A 17743-nucleotide genomic window follows, 5' to 3' on the forward strand; every position below is an offset into this window, starting at 1 on the left:
CGGGGGTCCTGGAGTTCTATGGCCTCCAGCTACACAATCTCACGCCTGCCTCCGTATTGCATATCACGGGCTTCGTAGCCCTCTGCGAGTTGTTCTTGGGTGTTGAGGCTCATTTAGGGCTGTGGAAAGAGCTATTCTGCCTCGTGCCCCGTTCTAAGAAGGGGTCAATATATCAAGTGGGCGGAGCCGAAGTGTGGCGCATCGCCGGGACCGGATATCTATCCGGAACCCCAAAGAAGGCGTCCGAGGACTGGCCTTCGGAATGGTTTTACATAGAGTACGTCCCGCTGCCGGATCCTGTCCGGATCGGCCTCCCTGAGTTTGACAGTGCCCCACTAAAGAAGCGCCTAAGTTGGCATCCATGGAACCCTCAGAGGAAAGTGACAAGGACATTATTTACCTGATGGGCCAGATAAGATTGCTAGCTCATTCCGGACTGACCATGATCGGGGTCATGGCCGCATGCATCATGCGAGGGGTGCAGCCGCTACATGGCCACCCCATGTGGGACTTCAACGGGGAGGACGACGCCACCCGTTACGGCCGTAAGGGGCCGGATTCGGCTACGGCTCTAATAAAGACCTTGTCCGCTTTGTACAAGGGAGAAGAGGAGGATTTTCTCCATGTCGACCCGAAGGGTGGATTTTCTATGTACAATCCTCCAAGCTGGGTAAGTGGTCGCATCTTGCCCATCCGTTGTATATCCTCATCGTTAAATATTCAGTCCAGCGACTTCAACGCGGGAACTGCGCCAGGCTGTTAAATAAATAAACAACCCTCCTCCACATCCCGAGGACCCAGGACGGTCCCTCGACCCAGCCTCTCAAGAGGATCCGGATGTATCTGTGGAGCTGATTGATGGAGTGTTCCATCAATTGAGCAAGGATAACGCCTTGGTGGCCATTACGGCCGATTACCCAGGGCTAATCCCGGCCTCCCAGGTAACTGAGCTCGAAGTCCCAGTACCCCGAATAGGGGTCCGCCCTCTCGTGTTTTCAGTTTCCTGATTAAAACCGAACTTTGCAGGGGAGGTTTTTGAGCCGGGAGGCCGATCCTGCGGCGACAAGCCAACGAGGGGCCACAGGGCCCCGTGGGCAGAAAAGAGGTGCAGTCCGAATCGAGATGTCAGCGCAAAGGTATGACGCACCCCCTTATCCTAGGTGTTATACCTTCAAGGCATGTTAACACTCGTGTTCTCTTCAGGACAAAGAGACCTCGCCGGACTATATCCGGAGAGGCTGCCAATCGCGCCTCCACCAGCCAGGCTCCAAAGCCTGGTCCGGAGGCGGAGGCGAACACAAGGCGTGCACCGGACGCTCCTTCGACGGAGGACATGGACAGGTTGTCTGCAACCAACTCTGAGGTGGAGAGCGCCATGAACCACAGGCGTCGCCGGACAATTCTTCGCGACGCTTGTTTCTCCCGAGAGGCATTAGATGCCTTCAATTCAGGAGATGCGTACCTCCGTGCCGCTCAAAATGGTCTAGCCAGAGCCATGGAGCAATATGTAAAAGTCATATGGGTAAGAAAATTTTGGTAATTATGTATACATATCAGTAGCCCCCGAGACTTGAAACAGTTAGAACAACTGATTTAAGGATCATATGTTATGCGGGTTCTTACAGAAAAGAATTCCCTACTGTCCCAGGAGCTGGAAGAGTGCAAAGCCCAACTTGAGGCCGCACTAGCCGCGACAGGGGAGCCCAAGGAGACCCCCTCTGGTAATATACACTTCGAAAGATAAGTATTTTGCGAAGCACGGCATGGGTGCGAATCTGACAAATGAAATTGCAGATGGCGCCGGATTGAATCCGGAAAGGCAACACCTCCTACGCCAGTTGAAGGCTGGTGAGAAGGTGCTGACAAAGGTGAGGCGGGAGAAGAATGATCTCCAAGATGCCAACACCAAGCTGGGCGTCGAGCTGAAAGATGTTCGTGCCCAGTTGTCGGACTCCGTTAAGGAGAATCAGCGGCTTCGGCGCGGCATATTTAGTAAGTGCTTGAGAGAACCTTTGGAGAAAAAAAGTTCGGCGGGGAAGTCGACTAACAGAGGAATGTCTGTAGGTGTGCTAACAGGTCGTCTTGTAGAGGAGATGCCCGGTTCTACGGGTGACCTTCTTCCCGAGCTCTCGCAACTGCTCGAGCGAGTTCGGAAGGCGATGCAAGGCGTCGCCCAGGACTTGTGGCCATCCATCTCCATGACCGAAGGTCTTGGAGAGCTTGCGGGGAAGCTAAAGGGAGCACGGTGGCGCTTCCGATTGTGGAAGATATCGGCCTGCCGTCAAGGCGCTAGGGAGGCCTGGGCCATGGTGAAGACGCGGTACACAAAGGCTGACCCCAACCACATGGCCGAGGTCGGTCCTATGGGGCCCGATGGGAAGGAGATCCCTGTAAGCTTAGTATATGGCCAAGTAGAATTGGCCGCAAAGTATTCCCAGCAGGACTGTAAATTGGACAGCCTGTTAGATGGTATTGAAGAGAAATACAATCAGTCAGAATGACTATGTAATTTAATTGACATTTATAATGCCTTCTAGCCGGATTGTAGATCGTTTGTCATGGCCGACCTTTTCGCTTCAACCTCGGGACCTGACGGTCCGGAGTGTGTCTGAATTCCCATGTGGTTATATAAGAACCGGGGAATGCATGGAGACCAGGCGTAGGGGTCATTAGTGCGTGAACAGACAAGTGCCCGACTAGTTATGTTATATTACATGGTTAGTAAGAAACATCTTCCAGGGAGAATAGTTCCGTTAGGGGTTCCTTTCCCTGGGAGGCATGCCCTAAAGTGCAAGCCCATTCTGCGAAAAAGACGCATGAAAAAGCATCTGGGGGCGCATAAATAAATAAGTAAAAAGATCATCTTTTAGGTCACCGACCGAATATTCCCTTAAGAACGCTAGCTTTCGGCTTCACCCAGCCTGAGGTACACATCCAGCTGATCCGGCAGTAACAATCGCAGAGGTGCTCCCTTTACCGCCTAGCCGAATAATCGGGAATGTAGGGGTAAGCACAGGAGCCAGGCAACCCAGCTTGGCCAAAAATTAAGTCATATCGATGCATATAATGGTGAAATAAAAGGTACATGCAGAAGTGTCACACATGTGTTGGGCATGAAGCCCGTATAAATAAGCTTCTGGTAAAAGAAGCCCCCAGGTTTAATGAGTGCGAATAGCACGTCATTTGATGAGCGTTTAAAGGCTATAAGAGAAAGGAAGGGGAGAAGGAGAGAAATGTAAGACAGACAGTATATAAAGAATGGACAGAGGAAGGAGACGAACACAGAGTCCGGCGCTAGGCATAGAATCTTCGGAGACGGGCTGCGTTCCATGGGTTCGGCTCGAGTTGGTTATCCGATGCATCTCGCAGGCGGTATGCTCCACCAGTCAGGACTTGGTCAATTATGAATGGACCTTCCCACTTGGGCTTGAGTTTGTCCTTTTTCTTGTCCGGCAGGCGTAGAACTAATTCGCCAACGTTGTAATTTTTGGCACGTACTTCTCTGCTTTGGTATCTTCGAGCCTGCTGTTGATAGAATGCGGAACGGGCTTTTGCCACGTCACGCTCCTCCTCCAATGTGTCCAAACTATCCTTCCGATCGAACTCGGCTTCTCTTTCTTCGTACATGCGCACTCGAGGTGAGTCATGAATTATGTCGCAAGGCAAAACTGCCTCTGTGCCGTACACCATAAAGAATGGTGTGTATCCGGTGGTGCGATTCGGCGTGGTTTGCAGCCCCCAGAGTACGGAGTCGAGCTCATCTACCCAGTGCATGTTAGATTCCTTGAGGGACCGCACTAATCTGGGTTTGATGCCGCTCATGATAAGACCATTTGCACGTTCGACCTGGCCGTTAGTTTGTGGGTGATAGACGGAAGCATAATCGAGCTTGATGCCCATGTTTTTGCACTAGAGTTTTACCTCGTCGGCCGTAAAGTTCGTGCTGTTATCAATGATGATGCTGTGGGGGATGCCGTAACGGTGTACAACCCCGGATATAAAGTCTCACTGGTCCAGATTCGACCGTCTTAACAGGCTTGGCTTCTATCCATTTGGTGAACTTATCCACCATGACCAGTAAGTATTTTTGCTTGTGGGTTCCGCCTTTAAGGGGTCCAACCATGTCAAGCCCCCAGACCGCAAAGGGCCAAGTGATGGGGATAGTTCGGAGGGCGGTGGGTGGCATATGGCTTTGGTTTGCAAAGAGCTGGCAACCGACGCATCGTTGGACTAAGTCCTGGGCGTCTGCCCGGGCCGTTGGCCAATAAAAGCCTGTACGGAAGGCCATGCTTACAAGGGACCGAGTTGGAGCGTGATGACCGCCGAGTTCGGCATGAATTTCATCCAGGAGGTTCCGCCCTTCCTCTTCGGAGATGCACCTTTGAAGGACTCCGGTAGTGCTTTTCTTATAAAGCTCTCCCTCGTGGACTTTGTAGGCTTTGGATCGCCACACTATGCAGCGTGCCTCATTTTGGTCCTCGGGGAGTTCCTGCCTAGTAAGTTAGGCGAGGAATGGTTCTGTCCACGGGGCGATGACGTTCATTATTACGTGGGCTGAAGGTGTTATTTCATTGGCAGAGCCTCCGATTGTGTCAGAATGTTCGGTGTCGGGCAGTGTGGTTGGGTCCGGGCTGTTATTGTTCGGCTCCCCTTCCCATACTACGGATGGCTTGAACAGCCTTTCCAAGAAGATGTTGGGGGGGACTACATCGTGTTTTGCGCCGATGCGTGCCAGGACATCTGCCGCCTGATTATTTTCCCGGGCTATATGGTGAAATTCAAGCCCTTCGAACCGTGCTGACATTTTGAGAACGGCGTTGCGGTAGGCTGCCATTTTTGGATCCTTGGCATCGAAGTCTCCATTTATTTGGGATATTGCAAGGTTCGAGTCCCCGCGCACCTCTAGGCGTTGAATGCCCATGGATACTGCCATCCGGAGACCATGTAGAAGGGCCTCATATTCGGCTGCATTGTTGGAGTCTGTGTACATAATCTGGAGTACATATTGAACTGTGTCTCCTGTTGAGGACGTCAAAACGACGCCATCCCCTAGTCCGGCCAACATCTTGGAGCCGTCGAAATGCATGATCCAATTTGAATATGTGCCGTACTCTTTAGGGAGCTCGGCCTCTGTCCATTCTGTGAAGAAGTCAGCCAAAACTTGCGACTTGATGGCTCGCCGTGGCTTATAAGTTATGTTGAACGGGAGGAGCTCAATGGCCCATTTTGCAATCCGGCCAATTGCGTCACGGTTGTTTATAATATCGTTAAGTGGTACTTCCGAGGCTACTATTATTGAACACTCTTGAAAGTAGTGTCGTAGCTTCCGGGATGCCATGAATACCGCGTACGCAATATTTTTGATAATGCGGGTACCGTGATTTGCATGGAGTGAGGACAGTGGACACATAATAGACCGGCTTTTGAAGGGGGAGTTTGTGTCCGTCCGTTTCTCGTTCGACGACGAGCACTGCGCTTACAACCTGATGTGTTGCTGCAATGTACAATAGCATTGGTTCGCCAATGTTTGGCGCGGCCAGGACTGGGTTTGTTGCCAATATGGCTTTTATTTCGTCGAGTCCGGCCGTGGCTGCATCCGTCCATTCGAAGTGTTCGGTGCGCCGAAGGAGGCGGTAAAGGGGTAGGGCCTTTTCTCCCAAGCGGGAGATAAAGCGGCTTAGAGCCGCCACGCATCCGGTTAACTTTTGTATTTGTTTGAGGTCCTTTGGGATATCCAATTGTGACAGAGCTCGGATCTTGGCTGGATTTGCTTCAATTCCTCTACCGGATACAATGAAGCCTAAGAGCTTTCCGGCTGGGATGCCGAAAACGCATTTTTCCGGGTTGAGCTTGATGTCGTATGTTCGGAGGTTATCAAATGTGAGCCTCAATTCGTCTACTAGAGATAGTGCCAGCCTCCCCACATGATTCTCAAGAAACAACAAGGCTAGACAAAGATAGTGAACGTAGCTCTATAGATGATGATTGCATTTCCCCTAAACCAACATCGCAGGTGCTTTCTCTAACTGGGCAGCGTGATATGTGGTTGCATGTTGCATATGGTGTCTAGATTGTAATTCTTCCAATCTGTTTAAATTGCATGTGCTATTCTGCTTAGTTTATACATTATACCTGTTAGTGTGACATGCCTTCCTGTTTTTAGTACATAGTACATCTGTCTATTAAGCATGTCCTTACATAAAACTATTGTTTTTTGTATCCCGCATGAATCAATATGACGAGACACCTTTAGTATATGCAGTGTAAGATTAGTTGCATCTTTCATATGATTTATAGCATGCGTTGCTTCTAATTTGTTGAAACGCCATTTATGATGGGACGCTTTTAACTTGGCAGAGTCATATTGGTTGCATCTTTCATGTGGTGTCTAGCTTGCATTGCTTCTTATTTGTTGAAATGGCTTCTGCTTAGTTTACACAAACAGTTGTGAACATGCCATGCCGTCCTGTTTTTCGTACATATTCCATCCTTGCATCATGTGTTTGCCTTACATCAAAGTAGTGATTGTCAGTACCACGCACGAATGAGTTCTAAAGAGTGAATTTTATTGCTTTTTCTTGTCGATTTTACTTGACAATTCAAAATCAATAAAGCGGAAGGAAAGTCGCAAGGCCGCGGATATAGATGCTCCTTCCAAACGGAGGGCCTCTACAGATTATACTCCGTCGCCCCAAGAAGATTTGCAAGACAACACATGCATAGACACTCAACGTAGCTGTGTTGATGATGAGCACGTCTCCCCTAGTGCACCATCACAAGTGCTCCCTCTAACTTGGCACTGTTATATGTGGTTGCATGTTATGTACGATGTCTAGCTTGTATTAATTCTAATTTTGTTGAATTCCATCTGCTTACTTTACACATTATACTTGTGAATAAGACATGTGTTCTTGTTTCTAGACCATACAGTATCTGTGTATCACACCATGTTCTTACATCAAAGTACTATTGTTGTGTAACCTGCAACAATCACTTATCATAATGCACGTTTGACTTGGGAGCATGATATAGGTTACATCTCGCATTCTTTTCTAGCTTGTACTACTTCTAATTTGTTGAAATGGCACTTATGAAGAGACAATTTTAACTTGGTAGAGTGATATTCGCTGCATGTTTCATATGGTGTCTAGCTTTCGTTGCTTCTAATTTGTTGAAATGTCGTCTCCTTAGTTTACACATCATAAGCTGTGAATATGCAATGCTATGAACATACAATGGCACTAATGACGAGAGACCTTTAACTTGGTAGTGTGATGTTGTTTGCATCCTGCATATGATTTATTTCTTGTACTGCATCACATTTGTTTAAACGCCATTTATGATGAGACACTGTTAACTTGGTAGAGCAATATTTGTAGCATCTTTCATATGGTGTCTACCTTCCATTGCATTGCTTCTAATTTAGTGAAATATCTTCTGTTTAGTTTACACATCATAGTTCTGGTTATCTCATGCCGTCATGTTTTTCGTACATATTACATCCTTGCTGTGGTATTCTCACGGGGGGCTTGCGAGTCGACAGATGCCACAAGGGCTTAGTGTGAGGGTAAGACTACTGCTGATAGGACCGGGAGCGGGTATGCGAGTAGCACGCGCTAGTTTACCCAGGTTCAGGGCTCTCCGAAGAGATAACACCCCTACTCCTGCATGTACGAGTATATCTGGTATATTTGGTACAGAGTGCTCCTGGAGCTGTATCTGAAAGCAGTGCCACGGGCATCTGGTTTCATAAATGCATGTATGTGGTATGCTAGTGGCCGGCTATGCCCATGGCATGTGGCCGAATGGATGGGTGTGCTCCTACGTGAGTGCCCATGTGTGTCTCCCACTCCTGGATGGGTGGAGCTAGCTTATATAGTGGTAGGCATGGGTGGTGGTAGCGTTGGTTGTAAGCTACCTTGCGTAGCTTACAAACCAAGCTATGTAGTGGCATGGGCTAGGCATGGTGCATGTCATGCTTGTCCCCTAGGGTACTTTATAAATCAGTACCCAGGGGACACGGTACACTGTATATGACGTCGCGGTACGGTCGTCCCGTCGGTGTCTTATCGGTGTCGGGTCAGGCTGTAGTCGGCAGCCGGCTGGTTGGCGCAGCCGGCAGCCGGCCGGGCAGAGCAGTCGGACAGGGAGCCGGCAGGAGCAGCCGGGCAGTCGGACTGTGGGGCTTTGCTAGCCCCGATGTCTTGAAATATTGTCTTGCCGTCTTCGGGGTACCCGTGGTCAATTACTCCGTCAGTAGCCCCCAAGCCTCCGGACAACTTGGCAAAGTTGGGCGGAGGTTTTTTGGCGAGTGTTCATGCAAATGATCATGAAAAAGACAAAGTTAGTCCACGCAAATATATCAAATGTTTGCTTTTAGCATTGCAAGTTTTATGCGGAGGGTGCCGACTCGGTTTGGTCCGAGCCCCCTTCAATCTTTTTCATGTTTCCTCCACTTTTTGGCTTGTGCTCTCGCTCGCCGGACAGCCGCTCTGTGGTCTGTGGCTGAGAGTGGGCCGTGAAGCGGAGTGTACAGTACTCAGAATCTGGGAGCAGATTTAACTGAGCAGATACTCATAAAGGAAACGGCCGGGTCACCCGAACCGTTTTTCTTGCTGGGCGTTTTCCGCGTGGGTGGCTTCCAGCGTTCACCCTTGCTAGCCGGACAGCCGCTCTGCGGTCTGTGATTAAGAGTGAGCCTTTGGTACCGCGCACGCTACTAAACCGCCTGCGGGAACTAACATCTCAGGCCAAGCGGCCAGCCCTCGGGCCAACTCTGGCTGGCGTCGGGGTGAACAGTGATGCAACTGTAATGAAATGCGGAGATAGTTCCCCGAGCATCGCTCGGCGTTATCCATGCTTGCGTGGTGCAAAAGTATGCGGGTGAGGAGCTCACATTGATTTTCGTGTAGTCGCGATCGTTGTCGAAGACAGCCGGCACGGCTCGTCGCTCGCGGAGCGTGCCGGCGCACCCGCTAGGTGTAGCTTTCGGGCCTCCGGGTGCTCAAAGGGGAGTCCTGGCCGGTCAGGCTCGACCAGCCAGGCGGCGAGGCGTCTTGCAGGTCCTTTCTTCTTCTTTTTCTCTTCTGCCGGCTGCTGGCAGCCGGACAAAACTCTTCTCTTGTCTGCAATCTTCCGTGGGGGCGCGCCAGCGCACCAACTAGGTGTAGCCCCCGAGATTCGGGTCAACTGCTGAGCAGTCGGGCCGGATCTTCCGGCAACTATCTTGTCTTCTTCTTCGTGGGGGCGCGTCAACGCACCCGCTGGGTGTAGCCCCCAAGATCTGGGCCGACTGCTGAGCAGTCGGGCCGGATCTATCGGCAACTACTTTGTCTTTTTCTTCGCGGGGGCGCGTCAGCGCACCCGCTTGATGTGTTGTCAGAGCAGGAGGAAGTCCAGCCGGCTTGGCACAGCCGGCAGCGTGGGTCACGACTGACGGTCCGAGTGGCGAAGCAGGCGGACGAGTCATTTAGACGGGTTTTTCTTTCTTCTCTTTCTCCCAGCCGACTTCTCTCTCTCTCTTCTCATTTTTTCACCAAGCCGGCTGTGGGCAGTCGACCCTTGACATTTTAGCCGGACCTCAGGCAGTCGGCCCCATTTTTTGTCTCGAACACAGCCGGCGCACTGCGTTGACCCAGCCGGCCCTTTCTTTTCTCTCTCTTTTAACCATGGGCGGCTGACCTTTCTTTCTCTCTGTACGTGGCTGGCAGGCGGCCGGGTTGGCAGCAGCCGACGGGCCCGGTCGTGAGGGTGGGTAGGAGGCGACCCGGTGGGAACCCGGAGCCAGCCGGAGGCGAAGCCGGCCTGCGCAGGCCATAGGCGGAGCCGGCGAGGTGGCGTGTGGGCAGCCGGGATGCGGGCGAAAGTGGCGCGGCGAGCCGGCCAGCCAGCAGGCGGCTACAGAGGCCGGGCGCGACCTGAAGTCGGGCGGAGGAGTGCGGGGGCACGGCAACCTAGTGGCCAGGCACGCGCAACTGGATGCGGCCGAAGGCGCGGCGACCCAGCAGGGTCTCGGGAGGCCAGCGGGGCGGCGCGGGGCCGACACGGGAAGGCGGCCAGAGGCGTGGTGACTCGGCAGCGAACTTGAGAGGCCGGGAGACGGGCGGAAGCCGGCCTGCGTTGTTTGGGCTAGACCCGGCGCTGACGGTGGAGACGGCGCAGAGACGTGGGAGGAGCCGGACCCGGCGCCGACGGCCAAGGCGGCACAGCGGCGCGAGAGGAGCCGGACCCGGCGGGCGGGCGCGTGGCACTGCCGGCATGTGGGACGCGGCCACAGCGGTGCGGGCACGGAGTCAGTTGGTGCGAGGCGGACACTGCCCACGTGGAGGCGGACGAGCTGCGCGTGGGGCGCCGAGGCGCAAGCAGCGAGCGTAGCACGAGCAGTGGGTGGCGGATGATGTCGGGCCCGGTGCTATGGCCGGAGACGGCGACGAGTGGAGGGGCATGAGCCGGCAGGGGCGCGTGGAGAGCTGTGGGGGTGCTTGCTAGGCGCAGAGGAGGCGCAGCGGCGTGGGGCGGCACCCGAGCCATTTTGGATGGAGGCGAAGGTAACCGGAGCAAGGCAGAAACAGCGCGCCGGAGGGAGGATGAGCCGCTGCGGACGGACCAACTAGTGGGCTGTGCGGGGCGGCGGAGCAGGCGTCGCGTGCGGTAGCGGAGGTGCTTCTGGGATGCCATGCGAGGAGAGAGTGGGAGCCAACTAGTCAAAAGTCAAAACCGAGTAGGGAACTAGAGAGCGAGAACCAGTGTGTGCTGCGTACATCAAGTGACTGGGAAATTTATCAGTGGTTGTGTCTAGCTAATATATGGGCAGCGAGGAGGCAACCATGCGCGTGGCTGCACGACGTAGTAGGAGAGGTGGGCTGCCGAGCGGCTGGAGACGGTGGCGATCAGATGACGAGCGTGTGCGCGTGCGTCGGAGGAGAATGCGAAGGAGCGACGACGCGCAGCCAGAACGGCCAGTGCGAGGTGTCGACGACGAGGACGCGTCGTCCTGCGCAGTGTTTCCAGTGACGGGTCGATGTCGACCCCCCGAACGCTACTGGAGAGACGGCACGACGCCGCGGCGATGATGACAAAATATCGCAAAGCTGAGGTCGAGGATGCGCCGTCCCGTACGGCCGCTCCGGGGGCGGGTCGAAGTCGAGGCCCCGAGCGCTACCGGAGAGACGGCGCGCCGCTGCGGCGGAGATGACGAAGATGATCCCGCCCGGACTGCGAAACCAGCAGCAGCGCGGTAGCATAGTACCGCACCACGGTGGGCGCCAACTGTCGTGGTATTCTCATGGGGGGCTTGCGAGTCGACAATGCCACAAGGGCTTAGTGTGAGGGTAAGACTGCTGCTGATAGGACCGGGAGCGGGTATGCGAGTAGCACGCGCTAGTTTACCCAGGTTCGGGGCTCTCCGGAGAGATAACACCCCTACTCCTGCATGTCTGAGTATATCTGGTATATTTGGTACAGAGTGCTCCTGAAGCTGTATCTGAAAGCAGTGCCACGGGCATCTGGTTTCATAAATGCATGTATGTGGTATGCTAGTGGCCGGCTATGCCCATGGCATGTGGCGGAATGGATGGGTGTGCTCCTACGTGAGTGCCCATGTGTGTCTCCCCCTCCTGGATGGGTGGAGCTAGCTTATATAGTGGTAGGCATGGATGGTGGTAGCGTTGGTTGTAAGCTACCTTGGGTAGCTTACAAACCAAGCTATGTAGTGGCATGGGCTAGGCATGGTGCATGTCATGCTTGTCCCCTGGGGTACTTCATAAATCAGTACCCAGGGGACACGGTACACTGTATATGATGTCGCGGTACGGTCGTCCCGTCGGTGTCTTGTCGGTGTCGGGTCAGGCTGCAGTCGGCAGCCGGCTGGTTGGCGCAGTCGGCAGCCGGCAGCCGGCCGGGAAGAGCAGTCGAACGGGGAGCCGGCAGGAGCAGCCGGGCAGTCGGATTGAGGGGCTTTGCTAGCCCCGATGTCTTGAAATATTGTCTTGCCGTCTTCGGGGTACCCGTGGTCAATTACTCCGTCAATCCACCTATCATGTGGTTGTCTAACATCAAAGTTCAGTTCGTCTGTATCACGCATCAATTTGTTCTGACGAACTAAATTGTTATCCATTTTTTGTAGCGACCAGACCTCAAATGGTCCAATCTCTGTGCTCCGATGTCATCCCTGGATCAGTAATGCTGACACCACACAGTACTTGAAGGATTTATAACAGAGTAGCAATCACACATTTATTACATCGAGTGTCTCAAAAGAGAACCTATTACAATAAATATGGCTTAAGGCCATCTAATAACGATAACAGCGGAAGGCTTGGAAGATAAGTGAGTCCATCAACTCCAACGGCATCACTGAGTATAGAACCACGACCTAAAGGCACCTTACTCGTCGTCTGAAAAGTCTACAACATGAATGTTGCAGCCCAAAACGGGTTAGCACATGAAATATGTTGGCAATGTAACACATAGAGAGCAATGAAAGAATAAGACTATACGACGTGCATATTTGGCTGGTGGAAAGCTCTATGGTTACAGTTTTTGCGTAAAGCCAATATTTCCCTACTGCAGAGGAATAAATTTTATTTAACTATCATGGTAGTTGTTAAACATTGAGAGTGTAGACACCTTCTCAATCCCAATTAAGCATCATCATTAAAACCCAACAAAATTAATTAGAGTAACATGATGAGATTCACATGATAATCCAAGTACTAGATACTCAAGATGTCCATAACCGGGGACACGGCTAACCATGATTAGTTTATACACTCTGCAGAGGTTTGCGCACTTTTGCCCACAAGACTCGATCTCCTCCGTTGAGATTCCCGCACTACATGATGTTTGAGAAACGGATGACCAAGACATAGTCTTTCAGAAGCGCTTACACCTTACGAACGGGTAGACCGTTACACGTACTTTCCCCTACATCTGCTAGTCTACCACTATAAGAGTTCGCACGACTTAATCAACTATGCTAGAGCCCATAGTAGCTTGTGGCTGCACACGGAAGTTTCTAGTATGAATAATCTCATGATCCCTTTGAGCCTGGGTGGGGGTCCAGAAGAAAAACAGGCAATCGCTGGAATACCCAGGTGCCTCAATCCATCCAGATGTGTATTTAAGTTGCCACCTTAGATAAATCATTAATTTAACAATCTCACATCTGTCATGGATACACTCATCCAATCCACGTCTACTAGCATTGCATGGCATAATAAGCAAACGTAGAAGTAACTCCCAAAGGTTTGATAATAAAACAGGTAATAGGTACTACCTCATCTACTTCCCAAAACCCACAATTTAATTAGATCCTAATCATGCAATATGTGAGGATTGATCTAATGCATTAAAACTGGGTAATAGGAAGTATGATCAAAGTGTTACTTGCCTTGCTAATGATCCGCAAGACCTAGCGATTTGAAGTAGCAAGCGGCGCAATCCGGGTACTCTATCGCAAACAAACAAGCATACAATAAGTACTCAACTAATGCACAGGTAAAACTCAAATAAGAGATCTAACCAGAAAGTTCAACTTAAGAACTCCAGTTGGCAAAAGAATCAAATGGAACGAAGCAACGAAAGACAAACGACAAAAGAAACAAACTACATTTACTAATCTGGATCTAGGTCAAATTTTACAGAGGCAAAAACTTGTTTGAGTTGGTTAAACGGAAAGAGGGTTTCGAGACGAAACTCTAGGCGCTTGAATCGCCTAATTCTGATAAACGAGCGAAAAGTTATACTAGAACGAAAATCAGATCAGAAATCACGATCAGAAATAATCGCGGAAAAATCTGAGAAAAAGAAAAATGACAAACAGATTAACGAACAAACATTCACTATGTGGATCTAAACGATGAACACCTTCGTTAAAATGAACGAACGAGCGAACACTCGCTAATTAACTAAACCGAAAAAAACCGATCTATCTAAAAAATGGATCTAAAAAAACTGACGAAAAACTGACGGAAAAACCAAATGGTTTTTCTAAAAAAATGGCGGCGGCGGTCAACCTCGGCGTGCGGGTCCAGCGGCGGTGGCGGCTCCGGCGGCGGGCGGGCGGGCGGGCGATGGCGGCGGCGGCTGGGGCGGCTCGGGGCTAGGGTTAGGGTTTGGGGCGGCGGCGGCTTGGGATGATCGGGCCCCGGGGTTGGCGCTATTTGAAGCCCAGCCGGACAGAGTCCAGGCCAAACACGACCAGTAGTCGGTCCGCTCCTTTTTTTTAAATAATTACGCGTAGAAAAACAAACAAAAGGAATACTAAACGGACTCCAAAAATCCAGAAATAAATTTTTCCCGGCTTCTAAAATCAAGCCGCACTGGATGAACATTTATTTGGGGCCTAAATGCAACTTTGAAAAACGTGCATTTTTCCTAAATTCAAATAAAATAGCAAACAAATCCAAAATAAAATCTTATTTGATTTTATTATTAAATCCTCAATATTTCTTTATTTTGGGAAAGTCATTTTAGTCCCTCTCTCATATTTTTATAATACAAATAAATGAAGATAAAATAAATAAAATCAAATAATCCTATTTTCAAAATTTGAGAAAACTCAAATATGAAAATAACGAAAACCCCAACTCTCTCCGAGGGTCCTTGAGTTGTGTAGAATTTTCTAGGATCAACCAAAATGCAATAAAATATGATATGCAGTGATGATCTAATGTATAACATTCCAAATTGAAAATTTGGGATGTTACAAACCTACCCCCCTTAAGATGAATCTCGCCCTCGAGATTCGGGTTGGCTACAAAATAGGTGAGGGTGGTCCTTCTGCAGATCTTCCTCTCGCTCCCAGGTGGCTTCTTCCTCCGTGTGGTAGCTCCACTGAACTTTGCAAAACTTGATAACCTTGCTGCGGGTGACTCGGCTGGCATACTCTAGAATTTTGACTGGTTTCTCCTCATAGGTCAAATCATTGTCCAACTAAATCGCTTCCAGTGGTACTGTATCTCTTAGCAGTACATCAGCCATCTCTGTGTGGCACTTCTTCCAATGGGAAACATGGAACACTTCGTGAACTCCTGACAATCCTTCGGGCAATTCCAACTTATAAGCTACTTCTCCCATACGCTCCAAAACCTTGTATGGTCCTACAAAACTTGGCGCTAACTTTCCCTTAACTCCAAAGCGCTTAACTCCTCGAAGTGGAGATACTCGAAGATAAACTCGGTCTCCGACCTCGTATACTGTCTCCTTGCGTTTAGAATCTGCGTACCTCTTCTGCCTGGACTGGGCTACCTTGAGCCTATCGCGAATCAATTTCACCTTCTGTTCAGACTCCTTAATCAGGTCCGGTCCAAACAACTGGCGGTCTCCAACTTCATCCCACGACAATGGGGTCATGCACCTCCTTCCGTACAAGGCTTCGAAAGGGGCCATCTTCAAACTGGATTGATAACTGTTGTTGTAAGAGAACTTTGTGTATGGCAAATTGTCGTACCAACTAGATCCATAATCTAGCGCACAAGCTCTCAGCATTTCCTCCAAAATCTGATTGACTCTCTCGGTCTGTCCATCTGTCTGCGGGTGGAAAGCTGTACTGAATTCTAGCCTGGTACCCAAAGTTTCATGCAACTGATTCCATAACTTTGAGGTAAAGTGGGTTCCTCTATCTGATACAATGCTCCTTGGAACTCCATGCAGACATACTATCCTGGTCATGTATATCTCTGCCAACTTGGCACTAGTGTAGGTAGTCTTCACTTGAATGAAATGAGCTACCTTTATCAAACGATCGACTACTACCCAAATCGAGTCATAGCCTGAACGAGTTCTAGGTAATCCCATGATAAAATCCATGCCTAGCTTATCCCACTTCCATTCGGGTATTGGCAATGGTTATGGGAATCCTGCTGGCTTCCGATGCTCTGCCTTTACTCTCTGACATACATCACAAACTACTACATACTCCGTAATATCCTTCTTCATTCCGGTCCACCAGAAAGTATCCTTCAAATCCAAATACATCTTGGTATTTCCTGGGTGAATCGAATATGGTGAATCATGGGCCTCTTGCAGAATTAACTTCCTGATATCCGGGTCATTGGGCACATAAACACGGTCTTCAAACCATAGGGTATCGTGCTCATCCTCACGAAATCCTTTAGCTTTTCCTTTGCTCATTTTCTCCATCATAGAAGCGATCTCCTTGTCAGTATTCTGAGCTTCTCCGATATTATCCAGCAAAGTAGACTGAATCTCCAATGCTGCTACATAGCCACTCGGAACTATCTCCAAACATAGCTCACGAAGATTTTCGGCTAACTCCCGTGGTAAATCTCCCATCATTAAGGTGTTGACGTAGCTTTTATGGCTCAGCGCATCAGCTACTACGTTAGCCTTTCCGGGATGATAATGCAACCTCATATCATAATCCTTGATGAGCTCCAACCATCTCCTTTGCCTGAGATTCAACTCCTCCTGCGTGAAAATATAGTTCAAAATCTTGTGATCCGTGTACACTTCACAATGGTTTCCAATGAGAAAATGTCTCCAAGTCTTTAATGCATGCACTACGGGTGCTAACTCCAAATCATGTGTGGAATAATTCAACTCATGAGGCTTAAGCTATCGTGAGGCATACGAAACAACTCTTCCTTCCTGCATAAGCACTGCTCCAAGTCCTCGACGTGAAGCGTCGCAATACACCTCATAATCCTTGGTCTGATCTGGAAAAATCAACACTGGTGATGTAACCAAACGTTTCTTCAACTCCTGGAAACTGGCCTCACATTCCTCAGTCCATTTGAGCTTGGTATCCTTCTTCAACAACTCCGTCATAGGCTTCACAATCTTCGAGAAATTTTCAATGAATCTCCGATAGTATCCTGCAAGTCCAAGAAAACTCCGGATCTCTCCAACTGTTGTTGGGGCTTCCCAGTTTGTCACAGTGTCAACCTTGGTGGGATCTAATGCTATACCTTCTCCGGATATAACGTGTCCAAGGAATCCAACTTCCTTCAACCAAAACTCACATTTGCTAAACTTGGCATATAACTGATGTTCTATGAGCTTACCAAGTACCAAACGCATATGCTCCTTATGCTCCTCTTCATTCTTCGAGTAAACCAGAATATCATCAATGAACACTACAACGAACTTATCCAAAAACTCCATAAACACCTTGTTCATCATGTTCATCGAATATGCAGGGGCGTTAGTCAAACCAAATGACATAACGGTATACTCGTACAGCCCATACATGGTGGTAAAAGCCGTCTTAGGTATATCATGTTCTCGAATCTTCAACTGATGGTATCCTGATCGCAGATCGATCTTGGAAAATACCTTAGCTCCTTGCAATCGATCGAACAGATCATTGATCATCGGTAGTGGGTACTTGTTCTTGATGGTTACTTCATTCAATCCTCGATAATCAACAACCATCCTTAACGATCCATCCTTCTTCTCCACTAGAAGTACTGGCGATCCCCAAGGCGAAGAACTTGGGCGAATATAACCTTTATCCAGTAACTCCTTAATCTGCTTCTTAATCTCCTCCAAATCCTTTGCGGGCATCCTATATGGTCTCTTAGATATTGGCCCTGTGCCTGGCAAAAGCTCAATCAAAAACTCAATATCTCTATCCGGTGGCATGCCTGGCAACTCCTCTGGAAATACATCAGGGAAATCCTTTACCACTGGTACTTCCTCCTGCACAACTCCTGTTAAGGAATTTACTTGAGTCCTCTTCAGCACATGCCGGGATACATACTTGATCCTTCTTCCTTCT

The sequence above is a fragment of the Triticum urartu genome, chromosome 6, assembly GCF_003073215.2.
Source record: "Triticum urartu cultivar G1812 chromosome 6, Tu2.1, whole genome shotgun sequence".
Lineage (NCBI taxonomy): Eukaryota > Viridiplantae > Streptophyta > Magnoliopsida > Poales > Poaceae > Triticum > Triticum urartu.